At 46.9% G+C, this 26784-nt stretch overlaps 1 long non-coding RNA gene across 4 annotated transcripts in view; it reads right to left on the reverse strand.

Moving 5' to 3' along the window:
- Positions 1–1418: 1418 nt before the first annotated feature.
- Positions 1419–26784, reverse strand: part of LOC137203179 (uncharacterized) — a 36998-nt gene continuing 11632 nt past the window's right edge. For 2 of the 4 annotated variants that reach the window (XR_010932971.1, XR_010932973.1), the window contains exons 2-4: positions 12260–12378; positions 3701–3816; positions 1419–2355 (exon numbers count right to left, since the gene is read on the reverse strand). This is a non-coding gene — a long non-coding RNA (uncharacterized lncRNA). Of the gene's footprint in view, positions 2356–3700; positions 5026–12259; positions 12379–14552; positions 14642–26784 lie in introns of those variants that run through there. The other 2 variants (XR_010932974.1, XR_010932975.1) reach the window with 2 other exon arrangements.

Here is a 26784-nt window from a genome sequence, read left to right on the forward strand (position 1 = left end):
CCTCCAGTGTATTTTTCTTTTTTCTTTCTTTTTTTTTTTTGATGGTAGAAAGTGAGATTTATTGAGTACACCGCAAGGGAGCAGCAGGCGAGATCAAAAGAGGGTTTGTGCCTGGGGGAGAGACACTGGGCTTCTTTTATGGTCCCTTCTGGTCACCCTTGGGTTAATGTTCCACCCATACGGTAGTTAGGTCTGGGTGTGTCGTTGCTCAATCTTCCTGGCATGCTGATTGTTTGTAACTGCTGGTAATTTTCCATTAGGGGAGGGTGGGATTGTCTTATCTCGAAAGGACCTCCCCAGCCTAAGATGGCTGTTCTATTGTTAAGCTCCACATTTCTCCCCTGACAGATCAGCAAAGTCAAATCATTGACATCTAGGTGATGACATCATCTTGGGCTACTTCCTGCTGAGAAGCAGCGACATGGGGTCCCGGTTAGCTTTGCTGATTAGCCGTGGGGCTATGTGAGTGTGTGTGAATAGAAATTTTGGGAGCACTGTTCAAGAGTAGCCAGCTGTGTTGATGCTAGGGGTTGGAATCCTTATCTTGTCACCATTTGTAGCTTGATGGAATGAAGTCAGTTTTGTGGCAACTCATTTGAAGTATTAATATCTGGAGATGTTGGCGGATCAGGATGGATGGTCCTCAAGGGAGGGTGGAAAGAGAAAGGGGATCTCACAGTGTGACTGGATTCGCCCTGGACAAGCTGCCGCTGCCTACTGCGCCAGGTGTGGAAGTTAGGAGTCCCAAGGCCAGGGCCAAAGGACACTGCCACCCCATTAGGCAGGGACGGTTGGTCGGTACGGGACCAGGTTTCCGGTCTGCCAAAGAGTCGCCTAGTCCAGGACGCACAATCCCTAGTCTCCAGGGACCTCAGGCCGTGGGCAGTGTTGGAGAGGAGAAAAGACCATTTCCAGAATGTACCCCTTAGGGAGTCGGAGTCCTATCCCGGAGGCCTTTGGGTCCCACCAAGGAGTACCTTCAATTGACTCGGGGACCTTCAATTGCCCTGAGTCAGCAGGCCGATCGCTACGTGTTGGAAGACGGATCGGAAAGGGCAGAGAGAGGAGAGAGAGGCCTCCCCGTATGGACCACCAAAATGCCACAGAGTTCGGCAATGACGTCAGCAACGCGTGTGGTAAAAGAATTTACCAAGCCAGAAGTGAGGGTAGAAAGCGAGGGTTATTGAGTCCACTGCAAGGGAGCAGCAAGTGAGACCAAGAGGGGGTCTGCCCCTCCACTGTATTTCTTTTTCCCCTGAAGGACAGACTCCTGAATGTGTGCATACAGTCTGGGGTGATAGGAAAAGGGGGATCACTTCTTATAAATAAATATGTTCACCCACTGAAGCTTACCCCCCTCTGTCATGGCCCTCCCTGCCCCTGCCACTCTTCTGCCCCCCCCCCACCATGAGCTTGGTGTTGACCCCTTAGCTCCAAAAGGGGATTGTACCAGGAGGTGGCACTCAACAGATGACCGTCTCTTCACGCAAACTGTGTCTGCTCCATGAAAAATCAAGTCTCTACTTAAAGTACCTTCTGTTGACAGTATAATGACTTTTATCAAAAGAAAAAAATAGATTCTCTTCTGCCCCCTCTCCATATTATTTTCTTCTCTTTATCCTGTTTCTCCTCCTCCTCGCCCTCCTCCTCATTCCCTCTTTCTTCTCTGAGCCGTAAGCTGGCCAAGAGCAACCGTTGGCACTTGCTTCATTCCTTCTCAGGCCTTCAGAGATTGTTAAAAATAATAAACTCCCAGCTATTGCTGATGGTAGCACTTGCGTGTTCACAATCCATCAGGTGGCATCATTTAACACTGCGACAGCTTCATCATAATTACCAAAACCAAGGATTTTATTATACGTTGAGTGTGCTCCTGCCATATGGTTTTGAAAGACAAGTCATTTCTCAGAAGAAAGACTAGTTTAGGAAATGTGAATGTTTAAAATTCCCCCACAGCGTTATAGCTTTTCGAAGTTCTTTTGCTTCCTAATATGAGTTTCTGGCATCTTACTTCTCTTGCCTGAGGATGTATTTGGAAGGCAATCCTGTATGTTCAAAACCTCTCAACCCCGCTCTCTCCAGTCTTTCGGCAGGCCTGTAACTTGGGGTCTGGACCAGGCTCTGACATCAGCCCAGGTGCATATCCCTGCTTCTGGACTCTCCTTGCCGCCCCTTCTCTGCTTTTTGTCTAAATGTCAACAGCTCAGGGCAGCTCAGTTCTCAATACGTCCCTTGGGAAAAGCCTCACTGGCTTAAGTTCCTGGTTCCATAATGTCACAGGTCCTCAAGTTTCCCAAAGCTTCAGAAAAGATGCTTCCACCAGGAGACATCTGAAAAGTGGGAAACGTGGGAAATCTGAAACATGAGATTACCTTAGATTAGATTTTTTTTTCAAAGATTTAATGTAATTCTATTCAGTGTTTATAAAAGTCAGAATGGACCAACAGCTCAATGTGAAAAGACTCCACCTGAAATATCTGAGGGGCTTGGAGGCCAGGCAGGAAGCTGAGCTCAGAAATACAAAAGTCTCTTTCAAAACTTGGAGAAGATAGTGCTAAATGGCAATGAAGGAAACAAGAAAACAAGCGTGCTGGTCTCGCCTGTTGAGGGTCTATTGCATGCCAAGCACTGCTGCATGCTGGGGGCTCAGGAGTAAACAGGAAGAGGAAGCTGCTGCTCTTTAAGATCTTGTATTCTACCAGAGAGAGGTTAGGAAAAGAAAGGAAGGAAAGAAGAGAAGAAAAATGTCAGCTGGAGACAAAAGAAGCAGAATCAATTCTTGGGATGTTGGAGTTTTCTGTCTGGACTTCTCCCTGGATCCTTCTCAGGCAGTGGCAGTAGGCGGTTATAGATGAACTGAACCCAGGGTTTCTGAAATAAACTCTTTAAGGGACACGGCCACAATATAGAGAGGTGCAGGCTGGCACCGCAAGACCCCAGGGGTGTCATCCACACAGGCGACAGTAGGAATGGCGCCCCCTGGAGTTGTGACTGGTACCTAGGTGTTCCCTAACTTGTGAGATGGGTTGCAGACTTAGCATCTCAGGTCTAGGTGTTGATTCTTTGTTTTCCTAAAAAAGGAAAGGAAAAGACCCTCCACTATTATCTGGTCCGGAACTCCAGAATCTCCCAAGGCTGTTATCGGAGGACCGCTTCCAGGGCTGATTCTGAACGGAAGCCTCACCCTCCTTGGGGCAGAGTAAATGAAGGGAAAGCTGGATACAGTTTCCTTCTCCTCCTATAATTCCCTGGCAACTTCCTCCAGAGCTTTTAACAAAACCTCATAATGATATACTCCATGAGTGCTGTTTTAAATGTTTGGTTCTGGTGGGCGTTGGGGAAATAGAATTAAAAACAAATTCTCCTCCCAACACAGGAAACCTCTCCATCGAGGTAGAAAAGAAAGAAAACAATTTTATTATTGAATAAGCATTAAACCAGAATGCGATGCGCCTCTCAGGCAATCCGCTAGGAGATAGCAAAGACAGAAAGGAATCTCGTCCTTTTATACGGCCGAGCAGATACAACCAATTACATACATGGTCTAAAGATAAACAATAACTAGCCCTCAAGTAAAAAAGACTTGACAGCATCATTGGTCACACGTAATTCATCTTAACTTAAGATGAATTCACTTGGTAGTTGGGGTAACCCCCTGTGTTAACCGGATTTATCCAAAGGAAAAATTAACTTCTCCTACCTTTATGACAGGAGGTAGTTTTGCAGCTTGGAGGCTTCTGTCCTCCCAGAGAAACAGGGAGATAAGGGCACCATCTTCCTCAAGCCTGGCGTTTCAAAGAGATGGTTCCCAGGTCCCTGAGAAAGACATTCCTGCTCATAAACCTGGCAAGAGGCTTATTTAGCTTTTTAAAAAGATTTGCATACATTTCAAAGAGACAGAGGAACAATTACAAGTTTCCAAAGTAAATGCTCTAAGAAAAGGGAAGGGGAGAAGTCTCCTCTTGCTTCAACAGGGAGGCGTAAGCCTCTTATTTTTAATTTGTATTTGTCTTTACAAGGGCATGAAGAAACTATTGGCAAAACTTTGTTTTAAAATGGTTCTTTTAAAACTAAATTATGAAATTCTTCTGAGGGGGAAAATTTTCAATTTCTTAAAGAAGACTCTCAAGGGGAAAGGAAAGCCACTACTCTTGGTGATGTAAATCCACTTTATGCAAAACAGTTTGAGCATTTTTAAGTAGCTTTGAAAAGTCGGCTATTGCGCAACCAACAGCAGTTGCTATGGTAGCAAAAGTTAGTGTTATTCTAATCTACTTGGTGATGAAGTGTCTGGAGCTGCTGCTAAGTGCGGGAAGCCATGTTCTGTGTGTGGAGTTGTTCGTTTTTGCACCATATTATGGGAGGAATAAGCTGAGGAGACTGTGGCAATCAGGGTGGAAAAGGAGGGCAGACACAACGTGAGGTCTGAGCAACCATGAGTCAGAAATGAGAGAAACCCTGAAAATTAGAAGCGCTTGGGTTCCGTGTCTCTAACCAGTCCTTACTGAGGACTGGACTAGGGTTGGGATGGGGAGAACGACTGAAGGGTCCCCGTGTGTTGCACAGAAATGTGGTGATTATACACACAGGGCCTCCTCCAGCCCCTCCAGCCGCTCAGCAGGATACACCTCATTGCACCCATTAGGACCTGAGGACTTGTGAAAGCGAAAGGGACACGTCCGAGGTCACAGAGCTGGTGGCTGAGTAAGGAACAGAATCTAGGATCTCGCTCTCAGAATGGGAGGAGCTGGCATACTGATGTGAGAGTAAATTCGGAGAAGAAACCCGTTTCACTGGAGTGTCGTTGGTGAATTCAGGTTCACGTTATCTAGAGAGAGACGGACAAAACAAAGAGAGAAAGCCAATAGCACAGATGAGGGCTTCACTAGAATGTAAGTCACAAGGGGGGTGAGGATTTTGTCTGTTTCAGTTAGTCCTGGCCTTAGAAGAGCGCCGGGCGCACGGAAGGGCCTCAGTAAACAGTGGCTGAGTGACCGCTACAGGAATTCTTGCAGCAACAGAAGGCTGAGGGAAGAACACAGTGGGAGTTTAACTAGGTGGATTTAGGGTCTCGGTAAAGACTAAAACAGCACACATCAAGAGCCGTGAAGAACTGTCTAAGATTTGATCCTACTTGCAATCTACCAAGTTAGCCTGTCACGGTTCTGTGGATGCTGGCACAAGACACAGGTCTCCTGGGTCAGAGCAAAGGACTTTGGGACTCATAGTAATAGCAACAGCCAGAGAGACAGTGGGGGTTTTTGCTTGGTTGGATTTTTTGCTTCCACAGGATGACATAAAGAGGTCTAGGTGACAGAAAGAATGCCACGTAACACCTGCATTTGAGGACAGGAACCCTGAACTTAGGGAACCCGAATCTTTTTTAATTGGCAGTAAATATGCCTGCCCTTTGCTCCAGAGGCAAACACAGTCTTTCTCTTCCAAGGCCATTCACTGTGTAGATATCATTGAAAAACAACAGCCTGGAGCAAACAGAGAAGCCTCAGCTTGTAAGACAGGCAGAAATGTCAAAGTCCCACAGAGAATTAACTGTGAACAATAAACTAGCACTATTTTACCTCGCTGGAGGATCACCACTCTACGTGATGATATTGAGAACACCCATGTGCAGAGGAATGTCAGGGTAAACAATGATGGAGCCGCAAAGTGGACAGCTTGCCTGAGGTCTGGGGAGGAGTTTGGGAAGATATTGAGTTTTGATGTTGTAACCATTCATCAATCAGATTCATATGGATAAAAGGAAGGAACACAGAAATGACTTGTAATGGAAGCTTAATTCCATAAGTGCACGGGGCCTTAAGTATCTTAGCCTGGATTCCCCCCAAAGCTTCCATGAAGATAGTCTATTTGGGAATTAATCCCAAGAAACAGAAGTGAAGGACGGTGGAAGTAAAATGGGGGAGAGGGGAGAGCTGATCCAAGGATGTATTATCAAGCTGGCCACCTATGTGGGCAACAGCGCTCAGTCCCATGGGGCCTTCTGAGGAGCCGATGAAATGCATCCAGAACGATCTTCCTCGGAGATCAGAGAAGCCTGTAGCCATTGGCTCTGTCCCCCACTGATCGTGAGAGACAACTTGCCTTGATCACCCAGGTTACACACGTATGAGTCCCGAGCAGGATCCTTGGGTTTCCTGGGCCTGAGGCAGGAAGCAAGAAGCAAGAAGCATTACCTTCATGAAACTGGTCAAGCCAGTGTGGAACTGCCTGCCACAGCGGGGATGGAGTAGGAGACGAGGCTGGGGCTGAGAAGATCTGAAGTGATACACGACGGGCATAGCATCCAGGCTGCCCCCGTACTACTCAGATCCACGCAAATCCTCCCGCAAGGTCACTTCCTCACAGAGACCCCTTCAACGTGGTGGCCAACCATGGTCTCTCCCGAGATATAATGCAGCTGGTCCTGAAGCCGTAATCTTCCTCCTCTACCGGTCAATCTAGATTTCCCTCGCCCTCAGCCAGCATGCTGGTCTATGCTGCCTACCTGTTGGGGAGACCCAGCTCTTCACTGAAGGGTCTGAGCCCTTAACTGCCTTGCCCTGGTGGGATGCTGGTCGCTGAAACTCCCCACTCACCGTCATCACCAGGCTTGGAAACACTATGAAACTCCAGTGAATTCTCTGGGCTCCAGACCTGCTCCCCACTGTCCCCACAGTAGAGCAGCAGCCCCAGTACCTCGTGGTCATTAGGGTCAATTACACACACCCCAAGTCAGACATGTCATATCACCTTAACAATCACTGTCCCGTGTACTTGGGCGGCTTCTAACCTCCAGCCCCAGAGACTCCCCGCCCAAAGGCTGGGGAAACACGTTCAGCTCACTCTCCAAGAAGGTCGGAGGCGCTGAGGAGTGGGCACCTCAGGGACAGTCTTGACTAGCGATGAATAGGAGCGGGTAGATAACTACCCCAGCCATGAGGCCCCCTCCAGTGAGACTGGAGCAATTCTGAGGCCTGTTCCACATCATCTCCCACTGCCCGCAGTGGTGACCTGTGGTCATTAACACACATCGTATGGACTCCCTTCCCTTCCCTGTCTTACCTTCTCGCTCCCCTGCTGGTGTTTCCTGGAATCACTCCCAGATTCACTTCTCACTCTCACAGTCTAGTCTCAAGAGTCTTCTTGGTGGGGAACCCAAACTAGGATGTTCGGCACCAGGAGTAGCCCTAGGAAGCAGACCCTCGGGCTGGGATCCTGGAGTTGGATCTCTCACTGGGCGGGGGGCAACAAGGGTCTGAATTCTGGTGCTAAGTGTGGTGGTGAGACGCCCTGGCGAGCTGCAGCATCCCAGCGCTACATAGGAGGAAGGGGACGCACAGGCTGCAGTGCTGGCTCTGGCACTTGTGAAAACAAGGAATGACAGTCCTTATAAAGATAATGGCAATGACAGTGTCCACAGCCATGGAAGCCACAAAGAAAGAAAACAGCAGCCTCTCCTTTCCTGCCAGATCTGTGTATTCTAGCTACTGGCGACACAGCTCTGCAAACAGCTCATCAGTTCATGTTGCATCCTGGAGCTCGTCCTGCCAGCACTGCAGGGTGTTGTCCCAGAGCCAGCACTTCGGCTAAGACTTGGACAGAGCGCTCCACTGTTACATTAGGCTGGCTCCTTCCAGCTGATGGGGTGTGGAGGAAGACCAGTGGAACCCATTGTGTGTGCCACTGTCAGCCCTCCTTTCTTCCGAAAAATGAGTCACTCACGCTGAGCCCATGTCATTCAGAATATCATGCCAGTTCTGCCAGTCCACAGACGGGAGTGCTGGCAGACATACTGTAGACAGGGCAGGCAAACCCTTATCCGCCGTAGGTAAAAATCTAAAAAGCACAAATTGCTGTCCCTTTAGGCGAAGAAGGGGTCTGATGTGATCAACATATTACCAGGCCGCTGGCAACTTTCCTCAAGCAATGGTGTCTTCTCTGGGGCTCATCATCCGTCTCATCTTTATTCCTATTGGTCTGTGACAATTCTTACTCTACTGATACTAACAACTTGGCGTATATGCTATAAATATTTCCCCCAGTTCTATTTTGCCTTTAAGTTTTCTTTTCTTTTTTTTTTTTTTTTTTTTCCGGTACGCGAGCCTCTCACTGTTGTGGCCTCTCCCGTTGCGGAGCACAGGCTCCGGACGCACAGGCTCAGCGGCCATGGTTCACGGGCCCAGCCGCTGCGCGGCATGTAGGATCTTCCTGGACCGGGGCACGAACCCGTGTCCCCTGCATCGGCAGGCGGACTCTCAACCACTGTGCCGCCAGGGAAGCCCCTGCCTTTAAGTTTTGTTTTTGATGGGTTTATAGACAGAAAAGTGTCTCCTTTTTGTTTTTGGTGAAATCTATCAATATTTCCTGTACGGTGTTTGCCTTTGTTGCTGTGCTTATAGAACTTTCCTTATTCTGGGGTTGTATAAATAGTCGCCAGTATTCTCTAATCTACTGATGACTTCTTTCTCCTACCCTCTTTCTTTTTTTAAAAAAAATAAATTTATTTATTTTATTTTATTATTTATTTTTGGCCGCATTGGGTCTTCGTTGCTGCGCGCGGGCTTTCTCTAGTTGTGGTGAGCGGGGGCTACGGTTCGTTGCGGTGCACGGGCTTCTCATTGCAGTGGCTTCTCTTGTTGCAGAGCATGGGCTCTAGGCACGCGGGCTTCAGTAGTTGTGGCGCACGGGATTTGCTGCTCTGTGGCATGTGGGATCTTCCCGGACCAGGGCTCAAACCCGTGTCCCCTGTGTTGGCAGGTGGATTCTTATCCCCTACGCCATCAGGGAAGCCCCCCTTTCTATTTTTTTAACATTTAGATGTTTCATCTTCTGGTGTGAGGTAGGGATCTAACTTTTTTTCCCCAAAAAATGATTAACCAGGACTCCTAACACTGTGTCTTGGATCACCCAATCTTTCATCACTGGTCTGAGATGCTGTCATCTTCATATGCTAAGTTCCTCCAGGTTCTTGCTCTATGTCGAGACTTTCTCTTCCATTCTACTCATGTACCATTCTGTGTGCCAGGTCTAAACTGTTTCAGCTGTCACAACTTGATGCACTTTAGTATCTGGGTGGGAAAGCTTCCTTCTTTATTAACCATCCCTAAAGTTTCCTGACTATCCTTGCACATCTGTTTAAAAGAGGATTCGAGGGTCTTCACGTGCACTGAGAGGCAAGACGGGTGACCAAACCACAGCTTAGATTATTCACTCTCCCAGCAGTTATGGAGGGCTCAGGAACCTCTGAAAAGCTATTTTTGCCGAAGTCTGTAACTGCGGGAGTCACAAAGGCTCCATGTCCAAAGGGGAGCTGGAGAAGGATTCATTCACAGAGAAGGATTCAAGATATGCAAGTCCCTTGCCCCACTGGACTCCTTTAAGAGAGCTGGAGCTGGGTCCCAGAACAAACAGAGACCCGCTAAACTTGAGGGAAAAAACTGTCCACCCATGGAGATGACCAGGAAATGGCCACCAACTCACAAGCAGGCAGGTCTCCAGCTTGGGCTGCGAACTGCCACTAAGTAGGGAGCTACCAGATCCGAAGGGGAATATGGACCAAAAATGTCAGGCCTGGACAAGATGGAAGAGTATGTTGAAAAATCCATCTTTTGAATCGGTTGGACATTTTGACATGTAAGAGATATTCACAGTGTAAGAGTTGTAACTTCGCAGAGGGACAGAGGGCAGGTTGAGACCCCTGCTGCATCTAGAGATGTGTCTGACTTTTTCCCTTTCAAGTAGGAGTTAAAATTGAAAAGAGGACAAGGATGCTGTTGTCACAGAAGCAGGCTGTGCGGAAACAGAGACCACATGCACCTGTCTCATCCATTTGCTTGTGATTTAGCAGCACTTCCGAAAAACTGTAATACGGCTCAACTGGAAAAAAGTGGACTCACTGTACAAATCTTGGGAGATTTTACTGTGAGCGTGTTTTGCTTTAAATGAATACAACAGATCTGATTTTTTTAACGTGCTTTGTTTTTCTTCACAGGCTATTACTGATTAGGAAATAATTTGTTTCTAAAGAGATTCTTTGTGGGACTTCCCAGGCGGTCCAATGGTTAGGACTCCACGCTTCCACTGCAGGAGGCCCGGGTTCAGTCCCTGGTCGGGGAACTGTAAGCCGTCGATGTGGCCAAAAAAATAAATTTAAGAACAAGTGATTCTTTATGTTTTCAAAGTCATAATGTTAACAGCTTTTTGAACATTTTCATTATGAAAATAAAGAAAGAATTGAGGAAATCTAAATTCAGCTTTATAAATCTGGATGTTTACTGGATTCTTTTTGCACCTCATTTAAAGGCATGTGGACACACACGGCGATTTGTGAATAAGATGCGTGAACATTTGTTTTATAAAGTCTGTAAAGGGACATGAACAAGGATGCTTAGTATAGTGTTGTTTAAAGTGGCCAGGGGTTGGAGGTCAACAAGGTGTCCATCCTGGCAGAATGAAAAGGTGGAATGTGGCGGATGCACATCATGGAATGTTCTACAGCAGTTAAAATCGAAAGGTCAGTTGTTCATATAACTACATAGATAGATCTTAGAAACACAGAGCGAATGAAAATAAGAAAGAAACAAACACCAGTAACAACAATTAAAAATACACATGTAGGGCTTCCCTGGTGGCGCAGTGGTTGGGAGTCCGCCTGCCGATGCAGGGGACGCGGGTTCGTGCCCCGGTCCGGGAGGATCCCACATGCCGCGGAGCGGCTGGGCCCGTGAGCCATGGCCGCTGGGCCTGCGCGTCCGGAGCCTGTGCTCCGCGGCGGGAGAGGCCACAACAGTGAGAGGCCCGCGTACCGCAAAAAACAAACAACAAAAAACAAAAAAAACATATGTACCCAACGACAGTGCACACTTACAACATACATACATAAAAAGCAATGCACATTAAATATACTAGAATGGTCTCCTGTGGGGAAGAAGGTAATGAGAGTGGGGAATGGGGATAAAAAGGGAATAAAAGAAAAAAAAGACTATTTTATAATAATTTTCCCATTTCTTTTTCCTTTATGTATACTTCATATTTAAATTGTGGTTTTTTTTCCCCTTCTAAATCAGGAAGAAAGCTTCCCACCCACAAGATTCTAGGCAGAGAGATGAATATTCACCATCTAACTTTTGAAATTGACATTTATTTTGTGATTCAAGAAGAAAAGGTGGTGGGAATAAATAACATAACTGGGGAATTTAATCCATAAAATTGGGAAAACAAATTAGGTTTTATTAATAAAATTTGAACTGGGTACATTCATCAGTTGGGGGGATTTATTTCGTTGATGATTTTAATTTGGATAGGGAGAGATTTTCATTAGTGACTTTGCTCGTTTTTATGGGAATTAAGTTTTCTTCCCTTGTACTTTGGGTATGCCTTCACCACTGGATGCAAAACCCGTCACTCAGACATGACATTTCCATTTGGTGATGACTTTTGCACACCAATAACAAAGGAACTCACTGAGAAATCCCACAGGATGATTAGTCTCTAATACTGCATTCTGCTTCTGTTGTGATGCAGCCGTGGGATTTCAGCGGCGTCTGTGTCTTTTCTGAGCTGGCTCTGAGACAAGATTGTTAGCAGCACCTGGGTCCAGCCGAGCCTCCTGAAGAGGTGGGGTTTCCAGCTCAGACAGGTTGGGGGAGGGATCTTGAGCTGGCCTATGACTCAGGGCTCCCTGTGCCCTGGCCTGGGCCAGGCTCACAGAGTTGGGCATCCCATTCTCGTTCTTGGGTGAGAAGTCAGCACTCCAGAGCGAGGCAGGGAACTCACCTCACTGCTTGCTGAGACACTCGCTGGCATTTGTGGGCGGCACTGCAGGGCAGCACCATCAGACATGCTGCTACAAGGCTTGCCGGGGCCTTTCAGCAGGGGAATGCCCTCCCAGGGGAGAGGCACTTACCTCTCTGCCACCCCTACCCAAGCCCCGAAACAGGCGGTGTTGGTTGCCCTCACTCCCCAATTCCTCGAGCTGAGTGTTGAGTGTCTTTGGGTAAGTATCCCCTCGACTTACAGAGGAAGGGGGGACAGAGTCAGTAAATTTCAGAAGCCATAAAGATGCTTATGGTATGCGGTACGGTACGCCACTAAGTTTTATGCCAAAACTTGGTGGCGTAAAACAAAAACATCCTTGTTTGCTTGAGATTCTGAGGGTCAGGGGTTCAGATACAGCACAGACGGGTGGTTCTTCTGCTCATGTACTATCCTTGCATTGGTGACTGGGCTGACTAGGAAAGTACAAAAAGGCCTCACTCACCTGTCCAATGGCCCGGTGCTACTCCGGGTGGCTTTTTTCTCTCTCCATGTGCTGGTTTCTTCATATGATCTCTCCCTCCAGCAGGATGGCTTGGACTCCCTTACAGCATTGCAGCTGGGCTGCAAGAAGAAAAGCATTTACTTATCAAGCCTCTGTGTGCACCACGGCTGCTGATGTCCCACTGGCTAAAGCAGGTGACACAACCAAGCTCAGAATCGATGTGGGAAGGGACCACACCAGGATATGAGTACAGTAAGTCTCCTACGTATGAACCTTCAAGTTGCAAACTTTCAAAGACGCGAATGTGCCCAGAGAAAGGCCAAAGAGAGACAAGAGGAAGAAGTAACTGAAGAACCGAAGAGATTCATGACACGGGAAATGGCAAGGGGATTTTCTGTATTTGAGGAGGCACCATTAATTTTTGAGGCACAGGACCTGAACGCAGAATGGTATACAAAGGTTGCAGCAGCCATTCAGAATGCAATCCAGTGCTACCGCGTCATCCATGATGAGAAAAAAAGAGCTGCTATCCAGACATCACTGGACCGTTTGTTTTCAAGAGGGTAGATAGGACTGAATCCAGTGAGGAACCAGAACCTGTGCCATCCACGTCAGGCGTGAGTGACGTCGCAGCTCGCCCTCCGTCTCCTGTTGCTGACGATCCTTCAGCTCTACCATCTCCCACCTCCTCTCCCTCCTCCAGTCAGTAACTCTTCTTGCCTGTTCACTCCATGCCAGCCCCTGGATGCCAGCTGTTGTACTCTACTACCGTACTTTTCAAGGTACTGCACTGTAAGAGTCAAATTGTTTATTTTTTGTGTGTGTTTCTTTGTGTTTTATGTAGTATTTGTGTGAAAAATATTTTAAACCTATTACGGTACGGTACTATAGAGCCGATTGTGTTAGTTGGGGACCTAGGCTAACTTTGTCGGACTTACAAACAAATTGGACTTACAAATGTGCTTTCGGAATGGAACTCATTCGTATGTAGGGGACTTTCTGTACTGGGAGGCATAGTTCTTTGGCAGCCACCAAAGTACCAGTCTACCACAAGTTCTAATTATAGATCTTACAGCCAGGCAAGGACAGCCCAGGGATACAAGCAGAAGGAACTACTTGTTATCCCGGAAAAGTCTGGAGTTTTATCATCTGCTAAAGAGCTCAGCCAGCTTGTGGCATGTGGCTCCAGGGTAAGCACCAGTATGGCCTCTCTAGCCAATAAGAAGCCTCCAGAACTGGGAGTGAATGAAGGTGTCCTGAACCAGCCCCAAAGCACCAGTTCCATGAGTCTGGGATGAGATCTAGGCACCAGAGTAGGCAATGGGAGGATGAATACCCCAGCTTCCTGCCCCTTAAGGGCACTCCACACCACCTCCCAGAAGTCCCCCGGGAAGATTGAGCTCTAGATGCCACAATGTCATCTGTTTATTTAATGGTTCCCATCCTTTCCCCGTCTTACTCCTCCACTTACCTATCAGGGCTTCTTCCCAAATAAGCCACTGATACTCAAATTGGGCCTCAGGGTGTGCTTCTGAGGAACCCCAGGTTAAGACATTGAGGGCTGTGGGCCACTGCATGATCTCAAGAGTCATTCCCAGCTGGAAAAGTCCATGATCTGATCAGGGATGTGGAGAGGTGGACCTGGCATTATACAGGCATAGGCTTGAGCCCCTGCTCTCCGGCTCACCAATTCTGTATAAAGAGCTTTTGTTTTCCAAGACGGTCACCAATAATCTATCTCATCCTTGTGTGCACGCGCCATTCCTCCCATCAAGAGATGAAGTCTATTTCTCCTCTCCTTTGATTCTGGGCTGGCCTTATGCCTTGCTTTGACCGGGAGCGGGGCGGGGGAGGGATACTCCAGAACTTCTGCACCCAGACTTTAAAAAGCTTGTACCTTCTACTCTTTTGTCCTCTTGGAAGCTAGCCGTCATGTAAAAAGCCCTGCCACCCTGCTGGGTTTGCGCGTGTGTGGTGTGTGGGCTGAGTGAAACAGGCCGTGCAGTTTCCCGCGCCCTCACAGCCTCCCTCCTACAGACCAGGCCTCAGCCACACCTGCCCCCTCGATGACCAGACTGCTAAGTCATCAAGCCTCCAGCACGGCCAGGACCTCACTGTGCCAGCGGCTAATGTAGCACTGGAGCCCAGCAGGGGAAGCCTTTCTTCCCTCTGGAACCATCCTAGGATGCTACCCGCTCCTCTAATGCAGTTAAGGTTCTCCTGGAAGATGCCCTTCCCTGAACCCCCTGGAGGGGTCGCTGCTTAACCTTGCACACACACACACACCCCCCACCTTAAGGTCTGGAAGTTGGGTCCCTGTCCTCTGTGACTGGGTATCCACGGCTCCACCGCACCACCCGCTGCAGGGCCGGTAAACTGGAGTGGTGAGTCTAAGCCAATCACAGAGCTCCCAGTCTCTTGCTAGTGATTGGTGTAGGAGTGAGCATGTGAGCCAATTCTGGCCAATGAGATGTGAGGGGAGGTCTGCTCAGGGAGTTCTGGGAAAGGAGTCTTTGCTCCTGGGAAGGAGACTCCCAGAAGGCGTGGCTCTTCTCTACCAATGAGCACTGATGGGCCCGGGTGATTCCTGGAGCTGCTGCCGCCGTCTTGGAATCATAAGGGTCAACAATGATTGGAGGAGGCTGAGGCAGAGAGATGGGAGGAACCTCAATAATATGATTATATTTTTGAGTCGTATTAACCTGAAAGCTCTCTTACTTATGGACGTTTTATCAACCGAGATAATACAAGGCAGTATTGTTTGTTTGTTATCTAGACTCAAAGACACCCTAGTGAGGCAGCCCTGGGCTTCTCCCACCTCCAGGGGGCGCTTCCCTGGGACCCTCCCCTGTGCACTCAGGCACCTATGTAGATCCAGAGGGTCAGAGGCCCCCTGTGTGTCCTGCTGCCAAAATCTGCCTGCCAGATTGAATACCCACTGCAGAACAGGTGTGACTCTGACCCTGAGGTCGTCCTCCAGCCAAAATGGGTGAGGGCTGCTGATGCCTGTCTTCCAGACCCCCTTGCGTGGCACTACAAGCCCTGGCATTTCTCTTTAGCCTTATTTTCAAACCCGCTTCACCGCACTGTCTCTGCTTCAGGCACACGGTTCATTCATTCACTTAACAAAACCTTTCTCCAACCCTTGACCTGTGCCTGGCATTGTGTGAGAAGAGAGGACACATAGGATAAGCAGGAGTTGCCCCAGCGCCCAGGGAGCTCAGGCTCTAGTGAGAGAGCAGGGGTGTACATGACTGCAGTACGAGATGCCAGGTGCTACAAGACACGAGCGTGTGCACGTCAGAAACGTAAGGGAAGAGTCTCAGGGAAGCAAAGGAAGGTATCACAGAAAAGGTGACATTGAGATGGGTGAGTTGGGTGGGTGGGAGAAGGACATTTACTGCATCCTTAGCAGCCTCTGTTCCTCAGCCCCGTCATGCAGACTCAGGGCACTGTGCCTTTGCACTGGCTCTTCCCCTACCTGGAATGCCTCTCCCTTGCTTCGCTGGCCTGGAAACCCCTCCAAGGCCCAAGTCATAGAGTATGTTCTGTGAGAAGCTGTTCATGACTCCTGTGGGAGTGTCATGTGCTCCCCTCTGCTCCCACATCTTTGCACTCATTTCATTGTGAGAATTTGTTCCTGTTTTATTTGCTTGTCTGTTCCTTTCATCAGACTGTGAGGAAGGAACCAGTTTGTACTCACCTTTATATACCCAGCACCTGGCCCAGTGGCTGGCGCATACTAGACATCTGAAAAACAGTTGCTTTCTGCCTATGCCCTTTGTCCCCTCCCAGCCATGTTTTCCAAAGGGCTGAGCAGGCTCTAATATGATTGAGAGAAGCAATGACAGACTATAGGAAGTCCTGTCTGCTGGGCAGGCCCTAAAGGAAGCAGTCCAACTACCAAGGCAAGAGGAACAGCCTTCAAGACCTTTCCATTCAGGGCCACCACGTACAGTGGTTCAGGTTGTTTACTGCACAAAGACATTGAACCAAGGGGTTGAGGTGGGGGTGGGGGATTGAAATACAGCCAACTCTCCATTTGCCAACCTTTTTGCCTTTGCACAGTGTTGCATCCACCCACAAGGGCACCTTTTCTTAATATCCACAAAAGTCCTATGCAGAATAGCCATAGCCCTTGTCCGCTCGTGGCAGAACCCTCACTTGTCACAGGGCTCCCCTGCCAGCCCCGAGCCTCTAGGGTATCAGGGCCTAACCTGAGAGTTCTTGCTGAAGGACAGTTCCGATGAAGAGAAAACACCATTTGCCATAGCGCTATTGCTCTTGTTTATACTGTTCTGTTTTCTGGAAATTATACAAAGATAATGTTGCCTAGCCTGCAATGTACATCGTGTTTGCTTTCAATCATGAGGGAAAGTGTGATTCTTACCATAAATGATAAGCATCAGTTACATGGGTCAATACAAAAAAGATCCACTGAGGGAGGTGAAGTCAGATACAAAATTAAGCACACAGAAATGCTCATCTTAAGGACCCAGACATTTACTAAAGCTGCATTACAAATTTAGCTCTGAATTTCCTGGAAGCCAAAGTTCAAGGGCAATCTCGATCAGTTACATAATCTTTCATTCAATCAACCAAACATCGTACCAATACTGATGGCTATCTACTTTTTGCCAGGCACTGGGGTGGGTGGAGGAGGAAAGGCAATGGTGACAAGACAAGCATGAGTCTTGTCCTCATGGAGCTTACAATCTACTGGGGAAAATAAATTTTTGAAAATACAAGTAAACAGACAAATAAGTAAAATGATTACAAATTCTAATACATATAATGAAAGCAACAAATAAGGGTCTGAGAAAGAGAATAAGGGAAATGGGGACTTCTGTTTATAATAGAGTGGTCACAGAAAGCCCCTCTAAGGAAAGACAAATAAGCTGAGGCCAGTTGGACAAAAAAGGAGCCAATCATCAGAAAAAAGGAAAGGGGGGGGCAGAGATGGGAAGAGCATGTGCAAAGGTCCTGTGACAGGAAAGGAATTGGAGAAAAACCTACCATTTACTCTAGGTCACACATTTGATAGCACTGATCCACTTCATCATTCTCCTTACCATCAGTAAGAGTCTGATTCCCTGGCTGCTCACACTTTAAGGCATCCTGCCCTAACAGGGTATATTCAAGAAGCCTCATGTCAGTGTAATCACTCCATATCCCCTTCTGCAGATTCAGCCAAGCCATGCCCCAGGCACTGGCCCAGTTCAGATTGGAGGCAAGGGAGTCTCAAATAGCTCGGATCCCCACGGGGTGAGCTTAGATATGCAATCACCATTCCCGTCAGTCTAAGCCAGTGTCCAATCTTTTTTCTAAATTATTTTTTATTGGAGTATGGTTGCTTTACAATGTCGTGTTAGCCTCCACTGCACAACAAAATGAATCAGCCGTACAGGTACAGATATCCCCTCCCTTTTGGACTTCCCTCACTTTTAGGTCACCACAGTGCATTAGGTAGAGTTCCCTGTGTGATACAGTATGTTCCCATCAGTTGTCTATTCTATATAGTATCAATCATGTATATGTCAATCCCAGTCTCCCAGTTCCTCCCACCCCACCCCTAAGCCAGCGTCCAATCTTTGACCCCTGGGATCCCAAGTGACCCAGGCCCAGAGCCCAGGAGTTCTCCTAATTAGGATAACGGAATATTTATAAATAATACATGGGGGTTTCCCTGGTGGCGCAGTGGTTAAGAATCTGCCTGACAATGCAGGGGACACAGATTCGAGCCCTGGTCTGGGAAGATCCCACATGCCGCAGAGCAACTAAGCCTGTGAGCCACAACTACGGACCCTGCGCTCTAGAGCCTGCGAGCCACAACTACTGAGCGCACGTGCCATAACTACTGAAGCCCGCGCACCTAGAGCCCGTGCTCCACAACAAGAGAAGCCACTGCAATGAGAAGCCCGCACACCACAACAAAGAGTAGCCCCCACTCCCTGCAACTAGAGAAAGCCCACACACAGCAACCAAGACACAACGCGGCCAAAAATAAATAAATGAGTTAAAAATAAATAAATAATACATAATGCCTGGGGGCCCCTTGTACGTTCTCTGCATTCTTGCCCCTCAAACCATGTATGCTTGAGCCGATAACACCCACACCAGCCATGCAAAGAAGCTAATTGGAACAGAGAACCCTGAACAGAGTTTGCTGTGACTTTCCTTCCTTCCTTTCTTCCCTCCTTCCTTCCATCAATCATTATATGCTACCTACTCTGTGTAAGGTCCTGTGCTTTCCATGCTGAGAGGGTGTGGATAGGGTGAACACTCCGCCCGGACCTTTCTCCCACCCAGGCTCGCCTCTCCATCTGGAGTGGCTGCCACCCATCTCCTCTGGACCAAATTCCATTCCTCTTCCAAATGGAAGCCGTCGTCTTTGGCTCAGCGACCTCTATGTGCCAGTCATCACTCTAAGCACTGGGGTAAATCAGAGAGACATGGTCTGCCTTCAGGGAGCTTAAAGTCCAGTGAGGAAGGCGTTACACTCATCACTCCACAAAGCGTGAAGTCACTCCACCCGTGGTGCGGGCTGCGCAAGGACACCACAGGGGCCTCTGAGAGTATAGTGAGGTGTCTCAGCCCCTCTGGGGGGTGCAGGGAAGGCTGTGCAGAGTCTTCAGTAGGTACCAGCACATGGGGGTTTAATGTTCCCATACTGGGTCAAAAAATAGAAAATATAACAAATAGAAACAAAAACAGAGGGGACAAACCCAGACCTGCCTCGTTAGCTTTGTTCCCCCACAGCTGAAACTTTGCAAGACGCAGACCCCAGGGCTTCACAATGTGCCTCTGTAGAAACGATCCCACCATTAGCAGCAGGTTCCTGGGTTCGGGTCCTGGTGTCATCCCCTTCCTCACTGTACTGCCCTGACTTGTCTGTTATCATCCTCTCTGAGCCTCAGTTTCTCCGTCTACAGAATGGGGGCAACATCTCCCCCACGGGGTTGGCAGGAGAATCAAATGAGAGAGGCTTTCTACATGGTACAGGGTGCGGGACTGGGCTTCACTCCTCCCAAGGTTCTGATCACTGTGACAGCCACGTGTTCTCTCTTGTCATTAAAGGCACTCTCTTTCGGAAAGTCCCAGAGTGTCGGTTTTGTCGACCCCCGGACGTGCTGGTGCACAGCGGTGTTCTGAATGTGCCCCTCACAAAGCTACGAGATCCCTGCCTCTGTACGAATCTCCTGTCCTCTCTGTCCAATTCTGATTTGACAGCCTGCTCCAAGTATCTATTTGATACTGTTGACAACCAAAATAGAAATCCCATCTCCAGCTACCCTGGATACAGCTCGTCACAGTCTTTAGAAGACAAACTTGGTGATGGGCTCGCTTAGAATTCTTTCTAGTAAAGGAAGGAGTCACAGAAGCTAGACGTTGTGTCCCTTCATCCAGGTGTGCGGCAGAGGGAGGCGTGTTAATAGACTGGGGGACAGGTGGAATGTTCCCTTTTGCCGGGCAGAAAGCTGTTCGCTAGTCATGCCTGTACTGCGCTCCGGCATAATTTTGCTCAGATGAATAGAAGCCGTCATTTAAGACAAATCTACTCCGAGCCAGGCCCTGTGCTAGGTCTCCGTGTCCAACACCGCTCGTGTTCACAGCCACCCTGCAAAGCCAAGACTGTCGTGTTCATTCTATGGATGAGGAAACCGAAGCTTCAGAGAGGGTTAATAATTTGTCCAGGGACTTCTCTGGTGGTCCAGTGGGAAAGACTCTGCGCTCCCAACACAGGGGGCCCAGATTTGACCCCCGGTCAGGGAACTAGACCCCCACATGCTGCAACTAAAGATCCTGCGTGCCACAACTAAGACCCAGCGCAGCCAAAATAAATAAATATTTTTTAAAAATACTAATTTGTCCAAAAAGTCACCCAACTGCAGAGTGCTAGGGCTGGGGTTTGAGCTCAGGTGTCTGGCTGTCCCTGCCCCAAGTTCTGCTCGCAACACCACTCTCTCTCTGCCTCAGTCATGGGCATTTCCCATCCCTCCCTTCTGTCCTTGGCCTCTTTGGGTCCTGGCAGGCGCAGCTGGTACCCGACCCCTGTGAGACGCATCGTTGTTAGACAGACTCAGGGAACGCTGAGCTGAATGTCCCCAGGGCCCCTGTGTCCGTGCTGACCCAGTCCCTGCTTTGATGCCGACTTCTTAGTCTGACCTTTGCCCTGCTGAAAAAATCAGGAAGCCTCTGGAACCCCCAAGCTGGAGTCTGCCCCAGACCACCTGCTGATCTCCTTCTGCCAGTCACCACCCCTCAAGCCCTCTAACTGGCCTACACTTCCAGTCGCCCTGCCACCAGGATGGCCTCCAGCATCGGGGCATGAGCTAGTCCACCCTTTGGACCTGGATACAGCTCGTCACAGTCTTTAGAAGAGCTCAGGCAGCCCTTCTGTCTTGTTTCAAGTCCCAGACTCGTGTTAGCAGAGGTCCCCCTTTAGAATACCCTGCCTTTACTGACATTTCTCTCTGCCTATATCCAGCCCCCAGGTGTAAAGGCAGGAACCATCGCCTGGCAGGTGCTCTGCAAGGAACGGTACTCAACTAGACTGCTGATGCAAGAAGGGTCTTTACACCCATCCTGTCCACCCCTACACTGCAGAGAGGAGACTGAGGTCCAGGGAGGGGAAGAAGCACAGGGACAGGGTGAAATATAGACAGAGTAAAATCTAGAACCCAGATCAGGTGGTTGCTGTTGATTATCAGGACATCTAGTTACGATTAGCATCTGGAATGGTTTACAGAAGATAATGCTATAAAAATGTGGGGCTAGGGTCCTGTGGCCAGACCAGGACTTACCTATATATGTTTTTCACCACTAGAAAAATGTACCCCTTCTTCAGTCAGACCCAGCTCCTCACGAGGATAAAGGCCCAGCAAGCAGACCGAGGACTAGATTTCAGGTCCTACTTGCCCCTTCAGCTGAGCACATTTGTGCAGTGAAGCACCTGAACAACCGTACATGGCGGCCTTGCACATATAACACTGAAATAATTTGCTTAACTGCTTCTTCTACCAGAATAAGGGCTCTTTGATAGTGGAGTCCTGTTTCATTAACTGTTGTATCAGTCTCCATCTTGGTAAAAAGCCTGGCACATAGGTGCTCATGGAAGCCTGCTGAATAAATGAACGGATGAATAAATGATTCACTACTTCCCTTTGTAAATATTCACTTAAGCGACTCTCATTTATATATTACTTAATTTTCTTTAAGTTTTAATAATGTCCTCCGTCTCAGGGTACCCATGCAACATGAAAGCACTCCTCCATCACAGGAGTGCTGAGAAGGTAGTTGGAAGCAACAATAGTTTTCTTATCTCCTTGGAGAAGGATACCAGCTATTACTGGGGTTTTATAGATGAGATCCCCACTGTTCTCCATAAATTCATGTGTCTGAGCTTCTGTCTCCCTGGTTATGCATTGCTGGCTGGCTGAAGTTATTCTGGGCATTTCTTCAAGTGTCACTGGTAACTTAGAACTCACCAGTGACAAGCTGGCAGATTCACTTACAGAATGCAGCTCTTGAAAACTACTAATGATGCCGTGAAGAGACAGGAGACAGGAACCAGCAATATTTGGTCTTCGGTTTAAAGCATAAATATCTGAAAATGAGAAATTCCTTGGAGCCAGCCTCCCAGATGGAACATTTAGTACTTGCTTACATAAAGAGCTACAGAAGCCAAGAGGTCAGGGCAGAGCTGCAGCAAGGGGGGTGCCTAGGACCCAGGGGGAGTGTGCACTGCGGGGGTGGGGAGGTGTCAAGAGCATTGCCCAGCTGACCATGAGCGATGAAGGTTGAACTTCCCTCCATCCACTATCCATTCACTCTGCTCGGATCAGAGCACAGTGCCAGGCACTGTGGGGAGGACTTCGAATGTGGCAGGATTTTTTAAGTGAGCAAATTGGTGGTGTTTTATGAGATTGCAGACTCATCCGAAAGAGGAAGCTGCAGAAAACAAAATGAGAGGAATCTCCCCTTTCTTCTCTCAAGAGAGCCCGCAGAGCTCTCCATGAGGTCTGCCCCAGGGGAACGAAGAGAGGCTTTTAATTTGTCAAGACTAGGCTCTGGGCACAAAGAGCTGGCTTGTCTGGCATGGGCAGGGGGTCTGGGATGGACAGGAAGAGGCTCAACCCTCTGAGAGACCCAGGTCTCCCTGAGATAGGGAGCCAAGTGGTGTTGGGAGGGGTAGTGCTATGCTGGTGAAGCTAACGACCGGCCTTAGGGCAGTGGGGATGGGTCTTGATTTGCACTGTTGACCGATTTCTGTGGTGTAAATATTTCCACCATGACTGACGTCAGGCCACCAGCTTCATGTCACTGCATAGGAAGCTGGGAAGAGGGGAGCAAACAGTCGGCTCTCACAAGCCAGTACAAGCCTTCCACAGCACACCAATGACACGGCAACATGCGCCCACCTCCACGCAGATCCCCAGGAGGGGGCGAGACCCTTTACAGGGTGGCCCATGGGTGCCAGGGACTGAAACCCAAGCTCTGAAGACCTCGTGAACTATTGCAAAAGATCTCAGAGCCTGGCTCGGCCTGAAGGAAGAGGAGCCACCCTTCCTTGGAATGAAACATTTGGACTTGAACTTGAGACTCCAACAGTGACCATATGGGACTGAAGAACACAAGCTTTGCTGAAGTTTCTGGTTTGTGTAAACCGTCCTTGCTCACCCTAAGGAGGGGGTGCTCCAGGCAATGACTCAACCATGGTGACTGGGAGCTCACAGCCATATTTAATTTGATTTACAAAAATAAAATAGTGGGATGGTTCTTGCATATGACCGTGGGGATACAAATTCATACAGCAACAAAGAGATGGCTGAGTCCTTCTGACTCTCAAGGGCTTATACCTTCACGTTTCTCAGCTTACGAGAGAAAATGAAACAAGTATTCAAATACGCCCAGTAGAATGTGGTGTGGACCACAGGAAGGATACCAATATAGTAAAGAAGACTGTCACACATTTCTATATGACTGCATTGGCAAAGAGCTTTACACACAAGATCTCCTTTCATCCTTCTCAGGACCTTCAAGATTTTGCAAGAAAATCATTTTCAATCTAAAAGTCTATTCCCAGCCAAACGATCAGTCGAGGGATAGCAGATTAAAGACACTTTGAGACACCCAATACCTCGCATGTTATACCTCCCACACACCTTTTGTTTAGGTAGCAAATGTAAAACAAGAAAGAGGAACACACAGGATCCAGAAAGCAAGGGATTCAATCCAGAAGAGCAATAAGGAGAAGTCCCAGGAAACTGTATCCAGTTGTCCTAAAGAGCAACCAGGAGAGAGAGCGTATGAGAAACCTGTAGACATTGGTAGGGAGAAAAGCAGGCAAATGAAAAACAAGGCAATTGTTAACTCCAGGACAAACAATGGGAGGGTTGTAGGAGAGCTCAGTACACATCTACCACAACAAAACATGAACCAATGTCTATAACTGATAAATGAGATAATATCCATGTAAACGTATTATTTAGAGACATGGTAAATGTAGGGGAAAGAAGTCAGAGGATTTGAGGGTAGTTGCCTCGGGGGAATGGAACTAAGGACATGGAGAGAGGTGGGATACTACTAACTTTTTAAACTGTGTACATTCATTATATCATTAAACAGAAATAACAGCTTTGAAAAACCTATAGTAAAAAAGTATCATGCAACTTGTAATATGTTACACAACAAATTTTAACACACTAGAGAGAAGCAATATAACCTCTGTATCTGTAATCCGTAATAAGAAAATGTTATAAATTTGAATTTATAAAATAAAATTTGAATCAATTTTTTAAAGCCAAGGCCCTAAAGGCATAAACAACAGACTTAGAAACATTTATGGTGGGTCAGAGACTGTTTTTCTCTTGTACGTAAATATTTTACATTTTTTATTTCAAAATAATTATAGACTCACAGGAAGTTGAAAAATATTAATAGTATGAAGAGGTTGGTATAGCCTTCACCCAGTTTCCCCCAATGGTTATATCTTGCATAACTATCTTACGATATCAAAACCAGGAAATTGACATTGGTATAGTGTGTATAGTTCTGTGCCATTTTAGCGCATGTAGATTTGTGTCACCACCACTATAATCAAGACATAGAACTATTTCACCACCACAAAGACTTCTCTCCTGCTACCTCTTATTCATAAAACAAGGCAAACACTAATCTGATTCCTATCTCTATAGTTTTGTTACTTTGAGAGCATTATATAATGAAATCATATAGCATGCGACTTTTGAGATTGGCTTTTTCCATTCAGCATAGTGTCCTTGAAGTTCATTTGGGTTGTTGGCTACATCCATAGTTTATTGCTTTTCTTTCTGAGTAGTACTCCATGGTACGAATTTATCACAGCTAGTTATTCACCTATTGAAGAACGTTCCACGTGTTTCCTGTTTTTGGCTATTGCAATAAAGCTACCATAAGCATCTCTGTACAGTTTATGTGGACATACGTTTTCATTTCTGGGGTTAAGTGTCCAGGAGTGTGGTTTCTGGGTTGTCGGGTGAGCACATGTATAGTTTTGTGAGAAACCGGCAAATTCTCTTCCGGAGCAGCTGTAACATTGTACGTTCCCACCAGCAATGTATGAAAGATCCAGTTTCTCCACATCCTTGCTGGCATTTGGTATCGTTCCTCTTTTTTCTTTTACCTCTTCTAATGGATGTGTTGTGATAGCTCATCAAGGTTTTAATTTGCATTTCCCTAATGGCTAGTGACTTTAAACATCTTTTCATGTGCTTATTTGTCATCCGTATGCCCTCCTCCGTCTTCAGTGAACTATCTCTTCATGGTTTTTGTCTATTTTCTAATTGTATTGTTTGTTGTTTTACTACTGAGTTTTGAGAGGTTTTTTGAAATACATATTCTAGATATGAATCATCTGTCAGATATGTGGTTTGCAAATATTTTCTCCCCGTCTGGCATTTATCTTTTATTTTCTTGACAGAGCCATTTTCAATTTTGATGCAGTCCAATTTATTGACTTTTTTTTCTTTAATAGATCATTCTTTTCTTGTCATAGGTAAGAACTCTCTACCAAGCCCTATACCTTATTTTATCCTATGTTTTCTTTTAAAAGTTTCATAGGTTTATATTTTACAATTATCTATGATCCATTTTGAGTTAAATTTTGTACACAGTGTGAGGTTTCAATTGAGGTGTATATTTTTGCCTATGGATATACAATTGCCCCAGCACCTTTGTTGAAAAGACGATTCTTCTTCCATTGAATTGCTTTGACATCTTTCTCAAAAATCAGTTGATTGTACTTGTTTGGGTCTGTTTCTGGATTCTTCTGTTCCACTAGTCTATGTGACTATCTCAGCACCAATATCACTCAGTTATATAATGTCTTGAAATTGGGTGGACTGATTCCTCTCACTCTCTTCCCCTTCATCCTCCTCTTCTCCCCCTCCCCCTCCCCCTCCTTCTTCTTTTGAATTGTTTTAGCTATTCTAGATCCTTTGTCTTTCTGTATAAATTTTAGAATGATCTTGTCTCTACTACAAAAAGTCTTGCTGGAGCTTTGATAGGAATTGTGTTAAACCTGTATATCAATCTGGGGAGAAGTGACAGCTTAATAATGCTAAAACTTCCAACCCAGGAATATAGCATGTCTTCATTTATTGATATTTACATATTCTTTGATTTCTTTCATCAGCTTCTGCTGTTTTAAGTATACAAGTCCTGTACATATTTTGTTAGACTTATACCTAAGTGTGATGTGTCAACTTGACTGGGCTAAGGGATGCCCAGATAGCCGGGGAAACATTGTTTCTGGCTGTGTCTGTGAGAGCGTTTCTGGAAGAGCTTAGCATTTTGAACCAGTAGACTGAGTGAAGAAGATAGACTGCCCTCACCAGTGCTGGCGGGTGTCATCCAATCTGTTGAGGGCCTGAATAGAACAAAAAGGTAGAGGAAAGGCAAATTTGATCTCTGCCTGAGCTTGGACATCCGTCTTCTCCTGCCCTTGGACATTGGCTCCCCTGGTTCTCAGGCCTTTGAATTCGGACTGAATTATACCACCAGCTTTCCTGGTTCTCCAGACTAATACACTAAGCATCTCTCTTTTTTGGAGCAATTGTAAATGACACTGTATTTTTAATTTTGTTTTTCATGTATTTATTGCTATTTTACAGAAATACAGTTGATTTTTTTAAGTTGCTCTTGTATCCTGTGACCTTGATGTCCTCACTTATTAGTTCTGAGATTTTTTTTCTTTGTAGATTCCTTGGGACAGTCCATGTAGACCATCATGTCATCTGCAAATAGGTATAGTTTTAGTTTTTCCTTTCTGATCTGTATGCCTTTTATTTCCTTTTCTTGCCTTTGGGCGATCTAGGACTTCCAGTACTATGTTGAATTGTTCAAATAAGAATTAACACCAGTTCTATACAATCTCTTCTAAAAAACAGAACACTTCCCAATTCATTTTCTAAGACCAAAATTACCCTTATACCAAAGTCAGACAAATACAATTCAGAGAATGAAAACTACAGATCTCCTTCATG

Source organism: Pseudorca crassidens, chromosome 1 (genome assembly GCF_039906515.1).
Source record: "Pseudorca crassidens isolate mPseCra1 chromosome 1, mPseCra1.hap1, whole genome shotgun sequence".
Lineage (NCBI taxonomy): Eukaryota > Metazoa > Chordata > Mammalia > Artiodactyla > Delphinidae > Pseudorca > Pseudorca crassidens.